Source organism: Zingiber officinale, chromosome 4B (genome assembly GCF_018446385.1).
Source record: "Zingiber officinale cultivar Zhangliang chromosome 4B, Zo_v1.1, whole genome shotgun sequence".
NCBI classification, from domain to species: domain Eukaryota; kingdom Viridiplantae; phylum Streptophyta; class Magnoliopsida; order Zingiberales; family Zingiberaceae; genus Zingiber; species Zingiber officinale.
In genome coordinates, this window is record NC_055993.1 from 49,033,924 (window position 1) to 49,055,745 (window position 21,822).

The 21,822-nt window shown below is 38.0% G+C and overlaps 2 non-coding genes across 2 annotated transcripts; both read left to right on the plus strand.

The window, feature by feature from the left end:
- Positions 1-946: 946 nt before the first annotated feature.
- Positions 947-1,053, plus strand: LOC121978815. The gene has a single exon (XR_006111159.1). It is a non-coding gene; the product is annotated as a small nucleolar RNA R71 (small nucleolar RNA).
- Positions 1,054-18,850: 17,797 nt separating this feature from the next.
- On the plus strand, positions 18,851-18,960 carry LOC121978836. Its single transcript, XR_006111177.1, has one exon. It is a non-coding gene; the product is annotated as a small nucleolar RNA R71 (small nucleolar RNA).
- Positions 18,961-21,822: the final 2,862 nt, after the last annotated feature.

Genomic DNA, 21,822 nt, shown 5'->3' on the forward strand with positions numbered 1-21,822 from the left:
CCAAGCAAAGTGATAAAGAGCTAGTGAAGAACTCAAACTTTTATACATTATAGAGTATTTTATTCTTCGTGAATTAGATTTGTTGATATCACGCTCACTCTCCCTTTATTTAATAGCTCAACATAATAAATCTTGCTTGGATAATACTCCAAATTATGGTAAGATATACATATATGAAGTACTCACTGTTTTGCTCATTTACTATGTCATAATTTTAATTAATTTATGAGATAAGCAGAGGTCATATTGATAGACATCAAGAAATTTGCACTCAACCATATTGATATCACAGAATTTGCTAAAATCTTCATCTTTGTTAGTCCCCACTAGCCTTTGTAGAAAAGAAATCCTAATCAGAGGTCTTGGGAATGATTGAGCTTGTGGATGTGGTTCAACTTGTTTTTCTATTGATGGTGTGATCAACCGTTGAGGGAAAGGTACTTATGGCCTTTGGACACTTTCTGGGATAATGGAACTGAGTTTTTGTGATATTTTACTGTTCTTCTTCTCAATTCTATAAAAGTCTTTCTCTAGAAGTTTTTTATGATTCTTACCACTTCCCAACTTAATATTATTACAATGTTCACTAAACTTTGTTTGGGTTGGAGGGAAGTCATGTTTGAACCATTTTGAAATTATGCTATCAATTTTTGCTTCCAACTGTTCGAACCCCTCATTCTATGGCTTGTGATTTTCAAAACTCTTGGATGGTTAAACTGTATTTTGTTTGGCAGGCTCTTTTACCTTCATGGCTTGCACCTTCAAGGGAAATTCCATCCAACTTCTATTTGACCATTCATGAAGGTTCACTGTTACTTGATCAATTAATGTATATGCTTCATCCACACTTTTGTTTATAAAAAAGCCTCCAGCTGATGAATCCAATAAAAATTTATCTGAGAAAGAAATTCCCATGTAGAATATATGCAATTGCAGCCACCTTTCTAAACCATGATGAGGACACTGCCTTAATAAATTTTTGAATCTCCCCCATGCTTCAAATAGAGATTCTCCATCTGTTTGAGAAAAACTTGTAATGCACTTCCTCATAAACATTATTCTGCTTGGAGGGGAAAAAATGAATTAGAAATTGTTGCTTTAATTGTTCCTAATTTGTGATGCTTTGAGGACGGAGAGAATAAAACCAAGTATTTGCCCTGTCCTTGAAACTAAAAGGAAATGTCATCAACCGAATGACAACCGCTGAGACATCCTCACAGTTCATCGTATCACAAAGCTCGAAGAATGTCTTAAGGTGCAGATATGGGCTTTCCGATACCTCCCCTCCAAATTTATGACCTTGTATCATAGTAATTATTTGTGGATCTAGTTGGAAACTCTTTGCTTCAATATAAGGTTGCACAATCGGAGATAAAAATCTTGCAGAAATGGGTGCAAAGAATTCTCTTAAGGATCTACTTCACATATTAGTGCTCATAGCATCTAAAAAAGTTATAAGAAAACATAGAAATATAGAATTAAAGACAAGAAGGAAAATGCAGTAATGAAAGATAAAGAATAAAGAATATAAGAATTAAAGAATTACAAGATTATCTAGACAAACTCTAATGTAAACTAATTAGATTCACACACTCAATCCTCGACAACGACGTCAAAAATTTAATGTGATAAACTGCAAGCACGCAATTATCGTCAAGTAATAAAATGTACAAGTCAATTCCACGAAGATTGAGGATTAAATGCTAATTGATTTTGCACTCCAAATTTAGCTAGACAACAATCAATAAACGAGTATTTTGGATTTTTAACTAAGACGCGAAAATAAAAGTAAAGAAAGATAACTAAGGAAGTCATGTGTTAAGAAAATATTCAAGGTCGAAGGATTCATTGTAATGATGGATGTTGTGTTACGAATTAGCACATTCCTAGTTCTCTGTTTGTACGTTTATAGGACAGTCTAAACATTTACTAAGTTCTACCCCATGACGGTGTATCGGAATACTTCCCTTGCCAGTAACCAAGTATGTCATTAACTGAAAAAGTAACTTAGAGAATCCGGATTTTAGTAGATTACCTCCTATCACAAAGTCTCCCCTGGGTATACTTCTTTAGATTACGTAGGTCACTTGCGTAGCGTATGATTATGGGAAGCCCATTAAATCAAGTGATAGACTTATCCATAAACTGATCGTCGATGCTAGTGTTCGACACTATCTCCGTAAACGATATTACTCCGCTACGGTGCTTAACGGATTGTTGCAATTCGTTCCCAAGATACAACGACGACAATCGTCTCGGAATCGTAGCACTCCGACTTCCGAGACCAGCGAACCTTCTCGTAGGCTTCTTGGACTCTTGAATGCACAAGATGAGTGAGTGAATACTTGAGGAAGAGAAGATTAAGTTGAGTGATTTGATTCCAATCTGGAGGGTTCTATTTATACAGAAGGAAGAGGCTTTAGGGAGGGGTGTGACCTTTGGGTGGATTAATCTGGGCCGTCCGGACTGAAGAGTTATAACCCTTCACATAGCCCCTTTAATCTCATCCATCAGATCTAAGAGTTGTGACCCTCAGATCTATCAGCCATCGGATCTGGATCCATTGATCCGATGCTTCAAATCATGTCTCATCCCAAGCCGTCAGATCGTGACTCATTGTGATCCAACGCTCTAGATCGCATCACAAGCGATCCACCATACTTCTTTGATCAACGTTGATTAACGGCTGCCATCCGTTCGCCCAACCAACTCTCCCTTTGCCCACGAGGATGCGCCTACAAAGCGCCCAAAGCGCCCATTGCGCACGTGTGCACGTGCGCACGTGGCGGGTGGTGGGCTCACAGGTGCGAGCACCTGCTCGCCCCTGAGCAGAGAGTACCTGGTACTTTTCTGAGTTAACTCCAATAACTCAACATCATTAATAAGTAAGGAATGCACATCGGAAATTTCCGATGTGGGACTATTCTCCCTTGCATTTCCTTAATGAATAACCAACGTTATTTTGGGCCGACTTTGAACATTAATTTCTCATTCACCCTTAATCGGTTTTGAGCAAATTAATAGTCTAAATCTATCTACGCGAAACGTAGATTTCAATTTTGAAGTCAATTACGACTTTCAACAATTGATGGCTTCCGATTTTTCCTCCTCAAAATCGTATTGGTCCATTTAGGCCCCAATATCCAACAATCCCCCACATGAATGGAAATTAATGTAATGCGTGTATGCATGCTGACACTTTACAAGAGTCCAATCGATAAGTCACTGCATCGGGAGAGGTAGCTTGTGGCTTTGAACCTTCCGTAGTGGAATGCTATCGAGTATACTAGGCTGCGCAATGAACGTGATGCTCAGCTGTTTGTGTATACTAAGACAATAACACCCACACAGAGACCTATCTCACCTACTTTAGGTTCTCATGGTTGGTTCCGTTTTGGCCATGGACACCATCTTGGATTCATGAGTGTTTCATTGAAGCGGCCTGTCTTCACACTCACATAGGTGACACTTCTATCAAGAGTATCCTACCATACTCCACCTTATAAGGTATAGAAGTCACTAAAAGCATAAGCTTAACCTCACTACATGAGGTAGGGCAACACAAATTCATCCTAGGATTGGGATAGAGATAAACTATCTCCTGTGTTCCACAACTTCTGAAACTTTGTTGTCCCATTGAACCAAGATCTTGGGATCTCCAGTCAACAAGGTTGGGTTTTCCACTTCAGTCGTTTTCAATTGTAGATTTTTTTAATCCCATTCCTCTTGATGAGCAGTATACTTGATCTCGACTCAACCCTTTCGTAAGAGGATCTGCCAAATTATCTTTGGACTTAACATAGTCGATTGCAATCACTCCATTCGAGATCAACTGCCTAATGGTATTATGTCTACGACATATATGTCTTGACTTCCCATTATACATACTACTCTGTGCCCTTCCAATCGCCGATTGACTATCACAGTGGATCAGTACGGCAGGTACAGGTTTTTCCCAGCTCGGAATATCTTCCAAGAAGTTCCGCAGCCATTCAGCTTCCTCAGCTGCTTTGTCTAGTGCTATAAACTCGGATTCCATAGTTGACCGAGCAATGCACGTCTGCTTAGTGGATTTCCAAGATACTGCTCCCCCACCGATCGTGAATACATATCCACTAGTGGATTTGGAGTCTTTTGTATCTGATATCCAATTAGCATCACAATATCCCTCCAACACAGCGGGATATTTTCCATAATGTAATCCATAATTCATAGTATATTTCAAATATCTAAGAACTCACATCAATGTCTTCCAATGGGCGTCGTTTGGATTACTGGTGAAACGACTCAGCTTGTTGACCGTACAGGCAATATCCGGACGTGTGCAGTTTGTAAGATACATCAAACTGCCTATTATCCGAGAGTATTCCAACTGCGATATGGTCTCACCATGGTTTTTCGCTAAGTGTTGACTTAGATCCATAGGTGTTTTTACAGTAGAAAGATTGTACGCATTGAATCTTTTCAATACTGATTCTACATAATGGGATTGTGTTAGAACTATCCCCTCTGATGTCCTGAGAATTTTAATTCCCAATATAACATCTGCTTGACCCATATCTTTCATATCGAAATTTTTGGTCAACATTTTCTTTGTAGTCATGATTACATCATGATTACTGCCCATTATTAGCATGTCGTCTACGCATGACAGACGATTATATAGCCTTTGGGTGTGTCTTTGACATAAATGCATTTGTCACATTCATTTATTCTGAATTCGTTTGACAGCATTACTTTGTCAAATTTTTTGTGCCATTGTTTAGGCGCTTGCTTAAGTCCGTATAACGACTTAACAAGTCGACACACCTTTTTTCTCATTTCTTGGAGCTATGAACCCTTCGGGTTGCTCCATATAAATTTCTTCTTCCAACTCACCATTTAAGAACGCAGTCTTAACATCCATTTGATGTATTTCAAGGTCATACAGTGCTGCAATGGCTATTAGCACTCGTATGGACGTAATCCTTGTCACCGGTGAGTAGGTATCGAAGTAATTAAGGCCTTCCTCTTGCTTGTACCCTTTGGCTACAAGTCTGGCCTTATACTTGTCAATTGATCCATCAGCTTTATACTTGCGTTTTAGTATCCACTTACAACCTAATGGTTTATTACCAGAAGGAAGGTCTACTAATTCCCAAGTATGATTATTCATGATAGACTCAATCTCACTATTGACAGCTTCTTTCCACATTGGAGCATCGGGACTAGAGAGAGCCTCACTTAATGTTCTTGGTTCCATTTCTGACATGAAAGTCATGTAATCTGGCCCGAACGATTTCTCAACTCTAGCCCGTTTGCTACGACGTGGCTCTTTGTTTTGATCGTCAATAGTTCTTTTATAACAGCTAAGTTCGGTAACGACATTCTCGTTTGAACTTCCGTTGTTATCATTTTCAACATTTCCCTTCTTATTTGGGAATACGTTTTCAAAGAATATTGCATTCCGAGATTCTATGGTTGTTCCCACATGAATATCAGGAATGTCTGATTTGTGAACTAGGAAACGATATGCACTACTATTATGGGCATATCCGACAAATACAACATCGAACGTTTTAGGTCCGATCTTTACTTGCTTTGGTTTAGGTACTTCGACCTTTGCCAAGCACCCCCACACTTTCAGGTATTTGTACGATGGCTCGCGGCCTTTCCATAGTTCATAAGGAGTTTTATCACTTTTCTTATGAGGGATTTTGTTGAGAATGTGATTTGCCGATAATATTGCTTCCCCCCACAAGTTTTGAGGTAAGCCTGAATTTATCAACAAGGCATTCATCATCTCTTTTAGTGTCCGATTTTTACGTTCGGCAACACCGTTCGATTGAGGTGAGTAAGGTGCCGTTGTTTGATGAATAATGCCAGATTCTGAACAAAATTCATTAAACGGTGCACCATATTCTCCACCTCTATCGCTCCGAATTATTTTAATTCGTTTGTCAAGTTGATTTTCAACTTCTGTTTTATAAGTTCTAAATGCCTCTAGGGCTTCGTCTTTACTTCTTAAAAGAAAGACATAACAGAACTTTGTGCAGTCATCGATAAAAGTAATAAAATACTTTTTACCTCCTCTAGTTTGCACAAATTTCAAGTCGCATAGATCACTATGTATTAACTCTAGAGGAGTCGTTGACCTTTCCACCGAATGAAAAGGTAGTTTCGTCATTTTTGCTTCCACGCACACTTCACATTTGTGTGTTCCGTCAACATTGACGTTTGGTAATAAATTTAATTTGACGAGACGTTTAAGAGTATTATTATGCACATGTCCGAGTCGATCATGCCACAAATTAAAACACTCAACAACATAGCTGGAAGCATTTATTTTATTACCATCAATATTTCGGAGTACAGGCATTACAACCATTTTGAATAGACCCTTTTCTAGATACCCCTTTCCTACGAAGATATTATTCTTCGTAAGTACAAAGTTGTCTGACTGGAACACTAGCCTAAATCCGGCCTTAACTAGTGCCGCTCCAGAAACTAGGTTCTTATTGATGTCGGGAACATGGAGTACATCAATGAGTGTTAGCTCCTTTCCGGACGTCATCTTCAGAACAACTTTTCCGAGTCCGACAATTGGCGACGTCGTGGAATTACCCATATAGAGCTTCCTGCCATTTATCGGAGTATACTTGGAGAACATCGCCTTATCGGAATAGATATGACGAGTTGCTCCAGTATCAATGAACCACTGCTTCGGGTTGGTATCCACCAAGTTGGCTTCAAATACAACCGCAGTGAGATCCAAGTCCTCAAGAGAGGTTGCGACGTGGTTCGCAGCATCCTTTGGCCCCTTGGTTGGCTTCTTCGGGCGTCTGCAGTCCTTGGACAGGTGTCCTGCCTTTCCACAGTTGTAGCAGGATCCCTTGAACTTCTTCGCTTGTGCCTTCTTCTTGAACTGTTTCGGCTTTTTAGCGTTCGGCTCGACCAGGTTGGACATATCGTCTATAGTCCGCTTGGTTCCTCTGCAGTCGGATAACTTTCGATTATCCTCCTCTATTCGTAGCCTCAGGATCAGGTCTTGCAGCCCTATCTCCTTTTGCTTGTGCTTTAGGTAATTCTTGAAATCCTTCCATGACGGAGGGAGCTTCTCAATTACCGCAGCAACTGCGAATGACTCGTTCAGCTTCATTCCTTCGGCGTCCAGATCATGCAGTATTAATTGCATATCTTGGACTTGAGATGAGACGCTCTTTGAGTCCACCATCTTGAAATCCAGAAACCGGCCGACGATGAATTTCTTCAGTCCGGCATTTTCGGTCTTGTATTTCTTCTCAAGCGATTCCCACAAAGATTTCGCTGTCTCCAATGAACAATACACGTTATACAACGTGTTGTCCAAGGCGTTGAGAATGTAGTTGCGACACAGAAAATCTCCGTGCGTCCACGTATCGCAAGCAGCCTTGCTACCGTCCGTAGCGACTGGCGGGTCTTCACGCAAAAACCGTACAAGGTTTAGCGTTGTTAAGTAGAACAGCATCTTCTGCTGCCATCTTTTGAAGTCGGCTCCGGTGAATTTCTCCGGCTTTTCTCCGTGCGGAATGGATGTCGGAATGGCGGTCGGAACGACGGTCGGAATGGCGTTGGTAGCCATATCGGTTTATACGAAATATCGTTTACGACTGTTGTCTCCGGTAAATTCCGGAGTATGCAAACTGATCGTCGAGGCTAGTGTTCGACACTATCTCCGTAAACGATATTGCTCCGCTACGGTGCTTAACGGATTGTTGCAATTCGTTCCCAAGATACAACGACGACAATCGTCTCGGAATCGTAGCACTCCGACTTCCGAGACCAGCGAACCTTCTCGTAGGCTTCTTGGACTCTTGAATGCACAAGATGAGTGAGTGAATACTTGAGGAAGAGAAGATTAAGTTGAGTGATTTGATTCCAATCTGGAGGGTTCTATTTATACAGAAGGAAGAGGCTTTAGGGAGGGGTGTGACCTTTGGGTGGATTAATTTGGGCCGTCCGGACTGAAGAGTTATAACCCTTCACATAGCCCCTTTAATCTCATCCATCAGATCTAAGAGTTGTGACCCTCAGATCTATCAGCCATCGGATCTGGATCCATTGATCCGATGCTTCAAATCATGTCTCATCCCAAGCCGTCAGATCGTGACTCATTGTGATCCAACGCTCTAGATCGCATCACAAGCGATCCACCATACTTCTTTGATCAACGTTGATCAACGGCTGCCATCCGTTCGCCCAACCAACTCTCCCTTTGCCCACGAGGATGCGCCTACAAAGCGCCCAAAGCGCCCATTGCGCACGTGCGCACGTGGCGGGTGGCGGGCTCACAGGTGCGAGCACCTGCTCGCCCCTGAGCAGAGAGTACCTGGTACTTTTCTGAGTTAACTCCAATAACTCAACATCATTAATAAGTAAGGAATGCACATCGAAAATTTCCGATGTGGGACTATTCTCCCTTGCATTTCCTTAATGAATAACCAACGTTATTTTGGGCCGACTTTGAACATTAATTTCTCATTCACCCTTAATCGGTTTTGAGCAAATTAATAGTCTAAATCTATCTACGCGAAACGTAGATTTCAATTTTGAAGTCAATTACGACTTTCAACAATTGATAGCTTCCGATTTTTCCTCCTCAAAATCGTATTGGTCCATTTAGGCCCCAATATCCAACAATAATTACCTTAAATACTCAACTACAAACAAGTATCATAAAGTCATACTGACCTATATCAGAACGTTCACTCAAAAGAGACGACAATTATGCATCTGATCAACGAAAATTCAGGTTCACGCACAGTCCCAATATAGACACACAACAATGTATCTAACTTAGAAATAAGATCTACGCATGCATAAATGTAATCTAGATAGATAAATTCATGCTCATAAGAAAAAGCCTACTAGCTAACATTTCATCGAATAGAACAAGTGTCATACAAGCTTCATCAAATAAGGAAGTTAGCAATTCAATAGAGTTTACAACATTCCACACATTACAATTACCTCCTACATGCTAGAACAATAAGAATCTACTCCATAATGGGAATATCTACAATCCAAGAGCACAAATACATAGAATTTCAAGAACCCTAAAGAAAGGGGAAAAAAACTTATCCTTGAAGTCGAGTGAAGCCCCTGGATGAAGATCTTGGAGTGTCAATGAGGATGGAGTAGCAGGACGACCTCGGATCACCCAGATGATGCCTCTGAGTGTAAGGATCTAACCTAGACAGCCCCCCTCTTGCCTTCCAAACTTCCTCCCTTGTGGTGGAGATGAAGTGCCCCTCTTATAGAGGTGAGGCACAGGGTGGTTGTGCCTTTAGGCATGACTAATCCATTCCTTGGGTGTCTGGTTGTGCCATCTAGCACGGCCAGAGCCAACTTGGCTCTGGTTCTGGGCCCCTGGCAGTACCATATGGCACGACTAAAGCAGAGCTTACTCTGCTTTTTCCTTCTTGGTCGTGCTATTTAGCACGACCGTACTTTCGAATCTTCATTTTGGATGTATGGTCGTGCCTCAAGGCACGGCTAGGTCCAATTCTGCTCTGGAAGTTAGCACGGGCAAGCTCATGGTCGTGCCTTTTTGGCAAGGCCAGTTCTTCAAAATTGAGGATTTTCTAACTTTTGGAGGAATGACCGTGCCTCAAGGCACGACCAAACCCAACTCTGCTATGGAAGTAGGCACGACCTCCCCATTTCTTACGTTGTTTCTTCTTCCTAGTCGTGCCGAATTCATTTGCTTCCTTGGTCGTGCCATTGGGCACAGCTACCTTTTGGAACTTGACTTGGGCATTCCACTCTTTCTCTTTCCTTACCACAAGGAAGAGATCTTCTTCAAGTGATCTTCTTTTGTATCCTTAAATCTTTTCCCACTCCAAACTGCTCCTAAAAATGAAAACAAACACCGAGCAGATATCTGGACGAAAAGTAGTAATTGTCCTGAAATGAGATAAAAAAGGGTGCAAAAGTATACATCATAGTCAAATGAATATAGAAAAATGTACGTTAAACAATATAAAATAACATATATAATCTATGCACATTGTTACATTACTGGAAATAGTGGAGGCAGTCTGTAGTTCTTCTCCCACACGATCTTTCAAAGCTTTATTTACCCTCTCCAGATCTATAACCAATTGGCCTAAGTATAATCCTGAAGCATAGAACTGGATAGAATAACTAAAGAGTTATAGTTCATAAAAGTTATTTAAGAAAACTTAGTCATAAATTTACTGCAGTAGCATTTCGGTTGTGTTCTTCAGCACACTTTGAAATTATAGTTCTTTGTGCTTGTTTGTGTGCTTGCACCCATGACTCAGCTAATGCTCAACTAAGTATCCCATAAGGTAAGGGAGAAGTTTGTTGGGATGATAACCCAAGGAATTGCTTGAAAAGACATGAAGAGCTAGTTGAAGGTGCAGGCCCTGAACTAAGAGAAAGAGGGAGCTCGGGCGATTGTGAATGAACAAGAGTTGGTGAGACGGGTAAAGATGCTGATGTTTGACTAGATGGCCCAAGAGTTTGTTCGGGTATTGATTCTTCAGACCGTCGACCGGCCAATTGCCTGTTGGGAGTTCGCTTGGAGCGCGGAATAGTCGAAGGAATGATTAAGGTTGGTGTTGAAATTGGCTGAGTAGATATGGAGTTGGCATTATCTCGATGGGCCTGATAATTGAAGGGATCACATGAGACATAAGTATAAGAACGCCTCGCTGCATCATATAAAGTGTAAGATGAGAATAACTATATTTTTGAGACCCGAGTTCTTTACCTCGGGCAAGAGAAATCTCGACCAAAGCATGGGAAGATTGTTGGGAGATGGGTTGTTCAGGCATATATGTGCCTGAAGCCTCCTCTTGGGGCCTTTTGAACTGGATAACCAAGGACATATCTGATTCTGAGGAATTGGAAGACTGCTCTTAAGAGGGTTCAGCCGAAGGAAGTGAACCAACAGACGCAGAGGTTTGTTCAAATTGATGCTCTTTTAGTAAATCTTCCCCTAGCCTGTTTAGGATTGCTCTTGTTAGCTGAGTGTTCCTGTATAGAAAGGCTGGGATAACGACCTCCGCTACAAAAATAAGTGAAGGTTTGAAGATGCTATAACAAATGGTAGGAAAATAACAATTGGTTAACTACAAGAAAGATAGAGATTTTTGCTCACCAAAAGTGGCACTTAGCTCTAAGTTAACCGAAATGAGTCCGAAAATATATAATAGGCCCTCTATGGTCAAGGTGAGTAAATTACATTTACACCCTTTAACTTTTCTAAGGGTTCACATAGAGTTGGATCTACAGAAATGCTACCTAAATTAGGGAGAGAGAGAAGATCTTGTTGCCAGGCCACAGGGTAAGGTGGAGAAGGTGAGAGGCGTATGAAGAAATATTTATTTCTCCATTCTTCCTGGGTTGGGACTCGGTTAAACAAAATTACTTTAGAGCGAGCCTAGAACTTGAATAAACCATTCGCTACTTGGTGAGGGCAAATATAGTAGTGGAATAGACAAGGAGATAAGGGGGCATTAAGTAAACGAAAGATGATAACAGTACCACTCAAAAGGTTAAGGGATTGGGGAATAAGTTGGTGTAGCGGGATGTTGAAGTAGCGGCTGACATCAACAAAGAAAGGATGTAATGGAAAATAGAATCCTAATACAACTTGTTCCTTAAAGATGGTGATGCTCTCTGGGGGAGGACGATGAGGACGATCTTCCAGAGTTGGAATGTCTATATAGGAAGGAATGTCGTAGTTAATATGAGGTCATATGCATCGTCAAGGGTGAAAGCGGAAGAGCATTATGCATACCACTCATTACTCTCAGTCATTTTTGAAAAGAAAAGAGTACAAGAGCCAAAGGAGGAGAAAAGCAAAGTCGGAGAAGAAATAATGAAGACGAAGATTAAAAGAAAGCCTTAGGATTTTTTATAGAATGTTTGTAAGAATCCTGAGAAAAGGTATTCTAAACAAGGTCATCATATCATAACAACAAAAAAGATAGGATTAATTGTGAATCGTAGGATGATAAAGATAAGGCGGTGGAAAAAGAAAAAATGGTACACTTATAATGACATACACACACGTGTCACGAATAAAAAGACCACGATGATAATTGATTCGACAAGCAATCATCTCAAGATAACAGTGCTTTTATCGAGGTAAACATGATTTTCTGTGTAACTCTTTAGCCACAGAACCGAAGGAGCTTTTATAACTCGAACGAAAAAATAGTAATATAAGACTTGATCAAATTTGTGAGGATTGATTCTTTGCCCCAAATGAATTCAATTTTGATCAGTCTTAAATATCTTTTAAATAGCAGTTTGTCATGTTCTAAGGATTCTGGTATAAATCGACATAAACCTGAGCAAAAGTTCGCTTGGCCTTGAGGATCGGACGCCATACTCCGCTCGACCTTAAAGGTCGGACACCATAATCCGCTCGGCTTATAAGCACTCCTTATTTCTTTCGATTTATTGCTCTGACGAGCTTTATTGCATAAGCTAAAAGGGAAACATCAATTACTATTCAATGTAATTTTAGAATAAAGGTTCTTACTAAAATTAACAAAAACTTAAAGACTAGCATACAGTGAATATCAATACCCAAATCATTAAATTCATAAGTTAATAGAAAATAAGACAAATCATGAAAGATTGGGATACAGGTAGGGGGAGAATTTTGAGTTATCCAATCATAATCTAAGGAACTGGAGAGAGGATCAGAAGTTAAGAATCTACCTTCTTTTAGCTGTTCCATTACACCTTTTGCTCCAAGTATAAGAACCAAACCCACATTTCTAAATAGAAAACTCAAAAAGAATTTTAGATCTAAATCAAGCACACATTTATTAACTATCCTTGGAAAAATACAACTTGAGACCTATATTACATCTTTTCTCTTGAATTAATATAGGTTTTCAACAATTAATAACTTGAAGTGTCACGTGACAAGCTAATGGCCAACACTAGTACGCAATTCACATTATCTAGAACTTACTTTGACGCATATCCACTACTATTCTTCTTCGCCCATTCACCGGAAAGTGTACTAACTTGAGCGTCAGAGGGCCTTGCTAGAGATCCCTTCCCTGGTTTTTGGTCACTAACATTTTTTTGGATCGTTTGATTGTGTACAGGATTGCAGGAAGGTTCCATTCTAAGCTAAAGAAGTCTTATGTCAGTCAACCAATCATCCACCAGAGCCAACGCGTCATCTCCCTAGCTTTCAGATAGGATCAACCCTCATTTGGAGGAAAAATCCCTACAAATGTGTCGTAGTTGAGCATCGAACCGCGGGTGTGAAGATACTAAAATGTTGCACCCCCCACATTTGGAGCCCATCATTCCAGAATCCCAACATCTCGTGGTTACAATAAGTGACAAATTGATGCTCTTCCCCTCCACCATAGCCCCAGGGCATGAATATGATAATTAATGTGGCAACAATAAGATTCTTAATATCAGTAATCAGCATGTGAAATAAAATTTTAATATACTTCATATTTTCTCCTTATGGTATGCTTAATCATGCACAAAGGTAATTAAAAGAGATTAAGTAAGAAAACTTCACATAAATCAAAGGTCTAATCATACTTGTTGTTATGGAGCGTTGGTGACACGACGATAGCGACGCTGGCAGTAACAACGAGCTATAGTTATGACGATTAAGATGGGGCCCAAAACTCTCTGTTGCTCAAATCACTATTGGAAGGTGGCTAGGCATAAAGGAGGGCTGGGGAAAGAGGTGGCAGTAATAGCATTGTGGGAGGTGAAAGCGATGGTAGCCATAGCAACATAAGGAGGGACGACGATGAGGCAACAATGGTAACGACTACGACAAAAGATTTGTGGGTGAGAAAAAGTGGTTGGGAAAACATTAGGGCTAGGGAGGATTAAAAAGAAGAAGAAAAGGTCATGGCATAGGAGTAGACCTTACTATTGTTCAGAATCGATGGTTCGAAACAGCCGGTTCGATGATTCCTGGTAGGTCGACCCTTAACCTTAACTGCTTAAGATGATTATAGTTTACGGTTCAGAACTGTCAGTTCACAATTTGCCATAGTTCAAAATTATGACATTAGAAAATTTAAAATTTATTTTGAAAAGGGCTTACACTATTAAGATATAGGGGAATAAAAACTCACATAGTTCTTTTATAATTTTTTATCCTTTTACATTAGGAAATGACATTGTTACTCAATTTCATTTCTCGTTCTCGTTGTATTTATTCCTTTAGTATCAAAATCTTCGACTTCGTTATCTGAAAGTTACATTCCTTAGTTTCTTTTCTTAACTCTGGTCCAATTATCGAGTAATACTTGGGCTTCCAATGAATCAAGAGATAAAGTTGATTGTCGTTCGTCTAATATGCTGTCATTGACACTAAATGTCTGCTCCACATCAACAATTGACATTAGACAAACTAAAATTTCTTCGACGATCACAAAGAGGACGGAAAAATTTTAAACCTTCTATAACAACCACTTTAGGATATTGAAATTTTCTCTATCTGCCAAAAGTCTAGAATCAATTTGTTTTTCCTTTTTTACATAATCAGGCTCAAAAGAGTGTCAAAGAGATTATGATGTTGGGTTTAAAGTGATATTGATAAGTATATTATTCCCATGAATGACTGTCAAAACTCATTGATGGTTAAATATCTTTTTTAAGTTCTCATTGATATCTAAAGAAGATATAAAATCAGAGAATTTGAGCATCTTTAAATTTAAGAAAGTGTTACGAAGAGATTGATCTAGATTTGGAGTAAATTCAATTTGTTTTTGTTGAATTTAAGAGGAGATTGATTTGAGCATTAAAAACTAATTTTTTTTCCCATGGATTAAAAGAGTTTAAAATTAGAGAATTTAAGCATGTTTACAATTATAAGATTATCGTGAAAATTTTGATTAATGTTTTAATTAAATCAGATTTGTTTAGATTCATTAATGACTTTTAGCTAAATCATTAACAGAAGGGTTAGACTAAGAGAATTTGAATAGTTTCAAACTTAGAAAAATATAAAAAAGAGAATGATTCAGGTTTAGAATAAATTTAATATATGTAGACTTATAAATGAATTTTAATCAAAATTCATATATAATTGATTTTTTTTGGAAATTATAAAAAATAAAATTTTTAATTCAGGACCATTGATTGATGTTAATTTAATATAAAGCTAAGAATTTTAAGATAAGTCTGTTAAATAATTAATTTTTTATCTTATTTTATTCAAATAAGATTTTTTTTTACACTGTACACCTTTAGTGCGTGAATTAAATATTTGTAAAATGATTTTAAAACTATAGTTATATTCCTCTTTTATCTATTAAAAATAGAAATACAAGCACCAAATTATATAAATAAAAAATTCAATTTATCACCGATAAATTAATGTTAGAAAAAACTGATTAAACTAAAAAAATGGATCCAAATTTTTAATAAGCAAATCTAGTGGAAAAAAACATACATAGGATGAAACGCCCTTTTATCAATAAATTAGAAATATAAAAAAAAACGGTGTTTTAATTTTTGGCCTTTTGGCAGAATTGCAAAAGCTCGATTTGAATCAAAGGAAGGAACTTGGCAGCGAAGAGGATTGAGTCGGCCAATGAAAACCCTCAAGTTCGCAGCTTGCTTGGCTTCAGCAGCATCTCACGAAGATCCGCCGGGTCGATGCCTCCGTGCTCGTTCGCGGGACGATAGTAGCCCGTCACCGGATCCGGCACCCAGGAACGCGCCACCTCCCCATCATCTGTCGCCTTCCCCTTCTTCGCCATCCATTCCCCCCGGAAAAAGGCCTCGCCTTTATCGACAGACGTCGAGCACAACCTCCTGTATCGACACCCCCCACCGTCAGTACCAGAAACACAAATCTACCTATCGATCGACCACTACGCTGATAAGAAGAGAGAGGAGAAGAAGAAGAACCTGGCGGTGAGGAAAGAGAGAGAAGCGCGCAGGTTGACAATGGAAAGAGAAGGAGCCATCGCCGCCGCCTTTACAACTCAATCCGTCTCCTCTTCTCTCCCCTCCCAAGTTTACCTTGCAAAATAGGGCTTTAGAAATGGGGGAGGCAAGGGAGGCTGCTAATTTATAGGAGAACAATCGGATCCGGATCTCCGCCGATTGGAGAAACCGTTCAGGAGGAACGCGCCACGTGTCTTTTTTTCAGTTTATTTTTTTCAGGCCATTTAATTCTGATAAAATGTTTTAAAATATTTTCTAGAAGAAAAAAGTTAAATAAATGTTTGTGCGTTAATATTATTAGACAGAGAAGATCTACCGTTGGCCATAGCAATCACATTAAAAATGGTTAATGGGTTTTGTATTACCGTATTAACTTAAGCAGATATCTGAATAGATTTAACCACTGTCCTAAATTAAATAGCCCATCAAATATTAGATGGTGTTTAAATTTAATTTTTTAAATTTAACTACAAATAAATATACGTATGTAATATAGTATTCTTTATATGTTGACACTTTATCAAAACTAAACTTCTGAAAATAATAATGTATACAAGAATTAGGAATAAAATTAATAAAATAAATAACTCCATATAGAAAAAAAAAATAAAAATTATATTAATTCAAAGACAATTAAAATATAAGATTTTGAATCTATATTTATATACTCAATTCACTAGTAAATATAAAATTAAAATATTTAAAATAAAGAAATTAAATTAATGTTTATAATTATTCCCTATTTATTACTTAAATAAAAAAATAATTACGAAATAATAAAAATTAAATTTCTAATGTATTATAGATCTACTATTTTGAATATTTCTATTTTATTTTATTTTATATTTATTATCAATATTAAATATTTTCTATTTTTTCTGGTGTGAATTTTGATTTTCTATTATTGAAGATTTTCAATTTCTTTCTATCTGATTTTTATTTTTATTTTTATTTTTATTTTTTTAATTTAATGCATGATTGGATTCTTTGGGATAATTCCCAATTTAATTCCTTATTTTTTGACGTGGTCCCAATTTCGTCTCATATTTTTTTCAATTGACATAATTTAATCCTCCAATTTTCGAACATTTTTTCAATCCAAATCCCTGTTAAAATAGACGAGAAGACTTATTTAACTGGTGGAAGTGACATATTATAAGGGTTGCTTTTATTATTAACTTATTCCCCTAATTTGTATTGACATAGAAATTACAATCAAAGACTCACGATTATCGTTTCTTCCCTAATTATTCATTGATGTAAGGAGGTAGTGTCTTCATACTGCTTTTGTTATTCTTTCTCCTCACTATTTCCATTTCATCTTTCAACAAGTCTCCCCTCCCCTCCCCTCCCACAATTTTTTCTTTGTTATTTTAATTTTAGCTTATCAGTTATTTGTCACAAAAATAACTATGCAATTATAGCTGGATCAAAAATCCTCCTTTGGTTTGTGCTCATGGAGGTGACTCGACAAGGGTCTTCCCTAACATGGTACCTACCCTGTCATAAAAGTATATCAGAGACTAAAAAAAGACTCCATTTGCTTCAGCTTTCTTTAGTATAGATTGATGCATTTCATATTGTTTTAACTTCTCGAGTAAATTGTGTCAAGTGAATGTGTCCCATTCTTTAGATGGGCTCTTGTTTGCTCTTCACGGTAGGTATGGTATACCTCAACTTTTATATCGTCACTCTAATTTTCTGTATTGCATTAAACAAACTATGACAAATTGCCTCCTAAAATTCTATAACATAGAAAATGGAAGGTTTTAGACAATTACATTTCCGAACTTCATTTCTTAAAATTATGTAAAATCTGAACTTCATTCACCCAATTCACGGAGCTATTTGACATAAAACTAAATTATCATTTTGTATTTGAATGAAATTGAATTTGCAACTGATTCTAGTCATGCTCATTGATATAAAGGGTAATGTAATTTTGTTATTTTCTTTTCCAAGCAAAGTGATAAAGAGCTAGTGAAGAACTCAAGCTTTTATACATTATAGAGTATTTTATTCTTCATGAATTAGATTTGTTGATATCACGCTCACTCTCCCTTTATTTAATGGCTCAACATAATAAATCTTGCTTGGATAATACTCCAAATTAGGGTAAGATATACACATATGAAGTACTCACTGTTTTGCACATTAACTACGTCATAATTTTAATTAATTTATGACATAAGCAGAGGTCATATTGATAGACATCAAGAAATTTGCACTCAACCATATTGATATCATAGAATTTGCTAAAATCTTCATCTTTGTTAGTCCCCACTAGCCTTTACAGAAAAGAAATCCTAAGCAGAGGTCTTGGGAATGATTGAGCTTGTGGTTGTGGTTCAACTTGCTTTTCTAGTGATGGAGTGATCAACCGTTGAGGGAAAGGTACTTGTGGTCTTTGGACACTTTCTTGGATAATGAAACTGAATTTTTTGGTATTTTACTGTTCTTCTTCTCAATTCTATACAAGTCTTTCTCCAGAAGTTTTTTATGATTCTTACCACTTCCCAACTTAATATTATTACAATGTTCACTAAACTTTGTTTGGGTTGGAGGGAAGTCATGTTTGAACCATTTTGAAATTATGCTATCAATCTTTGCTTCCAACTGTTCGAACCCCTCATTCTGTGGCTTGTGATTTTCAAAACTCTTGGATGGTTAAACTGTATTTTGTTTGGCAGGCTCTTTTGCCTTCATGGCTTGCACCTTCGGGGGAAATTCCATCGAACTTCTATCTGACCATTCATGAAGGTTCACTGTTACTTGATCAATTAATGTATATGTTTCATCCACACTTTTATTCATAAAAAAGCCTCCAGCTGATGAATCCAATAAAAATTTATCTGAGAAAGAAATTCCCATGTAGAATATATGCAATTGCAGCCACCTTTCTAAACCATGATAAGGACACTGCCTTAATAAATTTTTGAATCTCCCCCATGCTTCAAATAGAGATTCTCCATCTGTTTGAGCAAAACTTGTAATGCACTTCCTCATAAATATTATTCTGCTTGGAGGGAATAAATGATTTAGAAATTATTGCTCTAATTGTTCCCAATTTGTGATGCTTTGAGGACGGAGAGAATAAAACCAAGTATTTGCCCTGTCCTTGATACTAAAAGGAAATGTCATCAACCGAATGGCATCCGCTGAGACACCCTCACAGTTCATCGTATCACAAAGCTCCAAGAATGTCTTAAGGTGCAGATATGGACTTTCTGATACCTCCCCTCCAAATTTATGACCTTGTATCATATTAATTATTTGTGGATCTAGTTGGAAACTCTTTGCTTCAATATTAGGTTGCACAATCGGAGATAAAAATCTTGCAGAAATGGGTGCAAAGAATTCTCTTAAAGATCTACTCCACATATTAGTGCTCATAACATCTAAAAAAATTATAAGAAAACATAGAAATATAGAATTAAAGACAAGAAGGAAAATGCAGTAATGAAAGATAAAGAATAAAGAATATAAAAATTAAAGAATTACAAAATTATCTAGACAAACTCTAATGTAAACTAATTAAATTCAAACACTCAATCCCCAGCAACAGCGCCAAAAATTTAATATGATAAACTGCAAGCACACAGTTATCGTCAAGTAATAAAATGTACAAGTCAATTCCACGAAGATTGAGGATTAAATGCTAATTGATTTTGCACTCCAAATTTAGCTAGACAACAATCGATAAACGAGTATTTTGGATTTTTAACTAAGACGCAAAAATAAAAGTAAAGAAAGATAACTGAGAAAGTCCTGTGTTTAGAAAATTTTCTAGGTCGAAGGATTCATTGTAATGATGGATGTTGTGCTACGAATTAGCCCATTCCTAGTTCTCTGTTTGTACGTTTATAGGATAGTCTAAACATTTACTAAATTCTACCCCACGACGGTGTATCGGAATACTTTCCTTGCCAGTAACCAAGTATGTCATTAACTGAAAAGGTAACTTGGAGAATCCAGATTTTAGTAGATTACCTCCTGTCACAAAGTCTCCCCTGGGTATACTTCTTTAGATTACGTTGGTCACTTGCGTAGCGTATGATTATGGGAAGTCCATTAGATCAAGTGATAGACTTATCCATACATAAAATTACCCTTCCTTAGGAAGTTACATTCTATATAGAAAGATAGTTACCTTAAATACTCAACTTCAAACAAGTATCATAAAGTCATACTGACCTATATCGGAACGTTCACTCAAAAGAGACGACAATTATGCATCTGATCAACGAAAATTCAGGTTCACGCACAGTCCCAATATAGACAAACAACAATATATCTAACTTAGAAATAAGATCTACGCATGCAGAAATGCAATCTAGATAGATAAATTCATGCTCATAAGGAAAAGCCTACTAGCTAACATTTCATCGAATAGAACAAGTGTCATACAAGCTTCGTCAAATAAGGAAGTTAGCAATTCAATAGAGTTTACAACATTCCACACATTACAATTACCTCCTACATGCTAGAACAATAAGAATCTACTCCATAATGAGAATATCTACAATCCAAGAGCACAAATACATAGAATTTCAAGAACCCTAAAGAAAGGGGAAGAAAACTTATCCTTGAAGTCGAGTGAAACCCCTGGATGAAGATCTTGGAGTGTCAATGAGGATGGAGTAGCAGGACGACCTCGGATCACCCAGATGATGCATCTGAGTGTAAGGATCTGACCTAGACAGTCCCCTCTCGCCTTCCAAACTTCCTCCTTTGTGGTGGAGATGAAGTGCCCCTCTTATAGAGGTGAGGCACAGGGTGGTTGTGCCTTTAGCATGACTAATCCATTCATTGGGTGTCTGGTTGTGCCATCTAGCATGGTCAGAGCCAACTTGGCTCTAGTTCTGGGCCCCTGGTCGTACCATATGGCACGGCTAAAGCTGTGCTTACTCTGTTTTTTCCTTCTTGGTCGTGCTATTTAGCACGACCGTACTTTCGAATCTTCATTCTGGATGTATGGTCGTGCCTCAAGGCACGGTTAGGTCCAATTCTGCTCTGGAAGTTAGCACGGGCAAGCTCATGGTTGTGCCTTTTTGGCATGGCCAGTTCTTCAAAATTGGGGATTTTCTAACTTTTGGAGGCATGACCGTGCCTCAAGGCACAACCAAACCCAACTCTGCTCTGGAAGTAGGCACGACCTCCCCATTTCTTACGTTGTTTCTTCTTCCTAGCCGTGCCGAATTCATTTGCTTCCTTGGTCGTGTCATTGGGCACAGCTACCTTTTGGAACTTGACATGGACTTTCCACTCTTTCTCTTTCCTTACCACAAGGAAGAGATCTTCTTCAAGTGATCTTCTTTTGGATCCTTAAATCTTTTTCCGCTCCAAACTGCTCCTAAAATGAAAACAAACAACCGAGCAGATATATGGACGAAAAGTAGTAATTGTCCTGAAATGAGATAAAAAAAAGAGTGCAAAAGTATACATCATAGTCAAATGAATATAGAAAAATGTACGTTAAACGATATAAAATAACGTATATAATCTATGCACATTGTTACATTACTGGAAATAGTGGAGGCAGTCTTTAGTTCTTCTCCCACACGATCTTTCAAAGCTTTATTTACCCTCTCCAGATCCATAACTAATTGGCCTAAGTATAATCCTGAAGCATAGAACTGGATAGAATAACTAAAGAGTTATAGTTCATAAAAGTTATTTAAGAAAACTTAGTCATAAAGTTACTGCAGTAGCGTTTCAGTTGTGTTCTTCAGCACACTTTGAAATTATAGTTCTATGCGCTTGTTTGTGTGCTTGCATCCATGACTCAGCTAATGTACAACTAGGTATCCCATAAGGTAAGGGAGAAGTAGTGGCCACTCCTTGTTGGGATGGTAACCCAAGGGATTGCTTGAA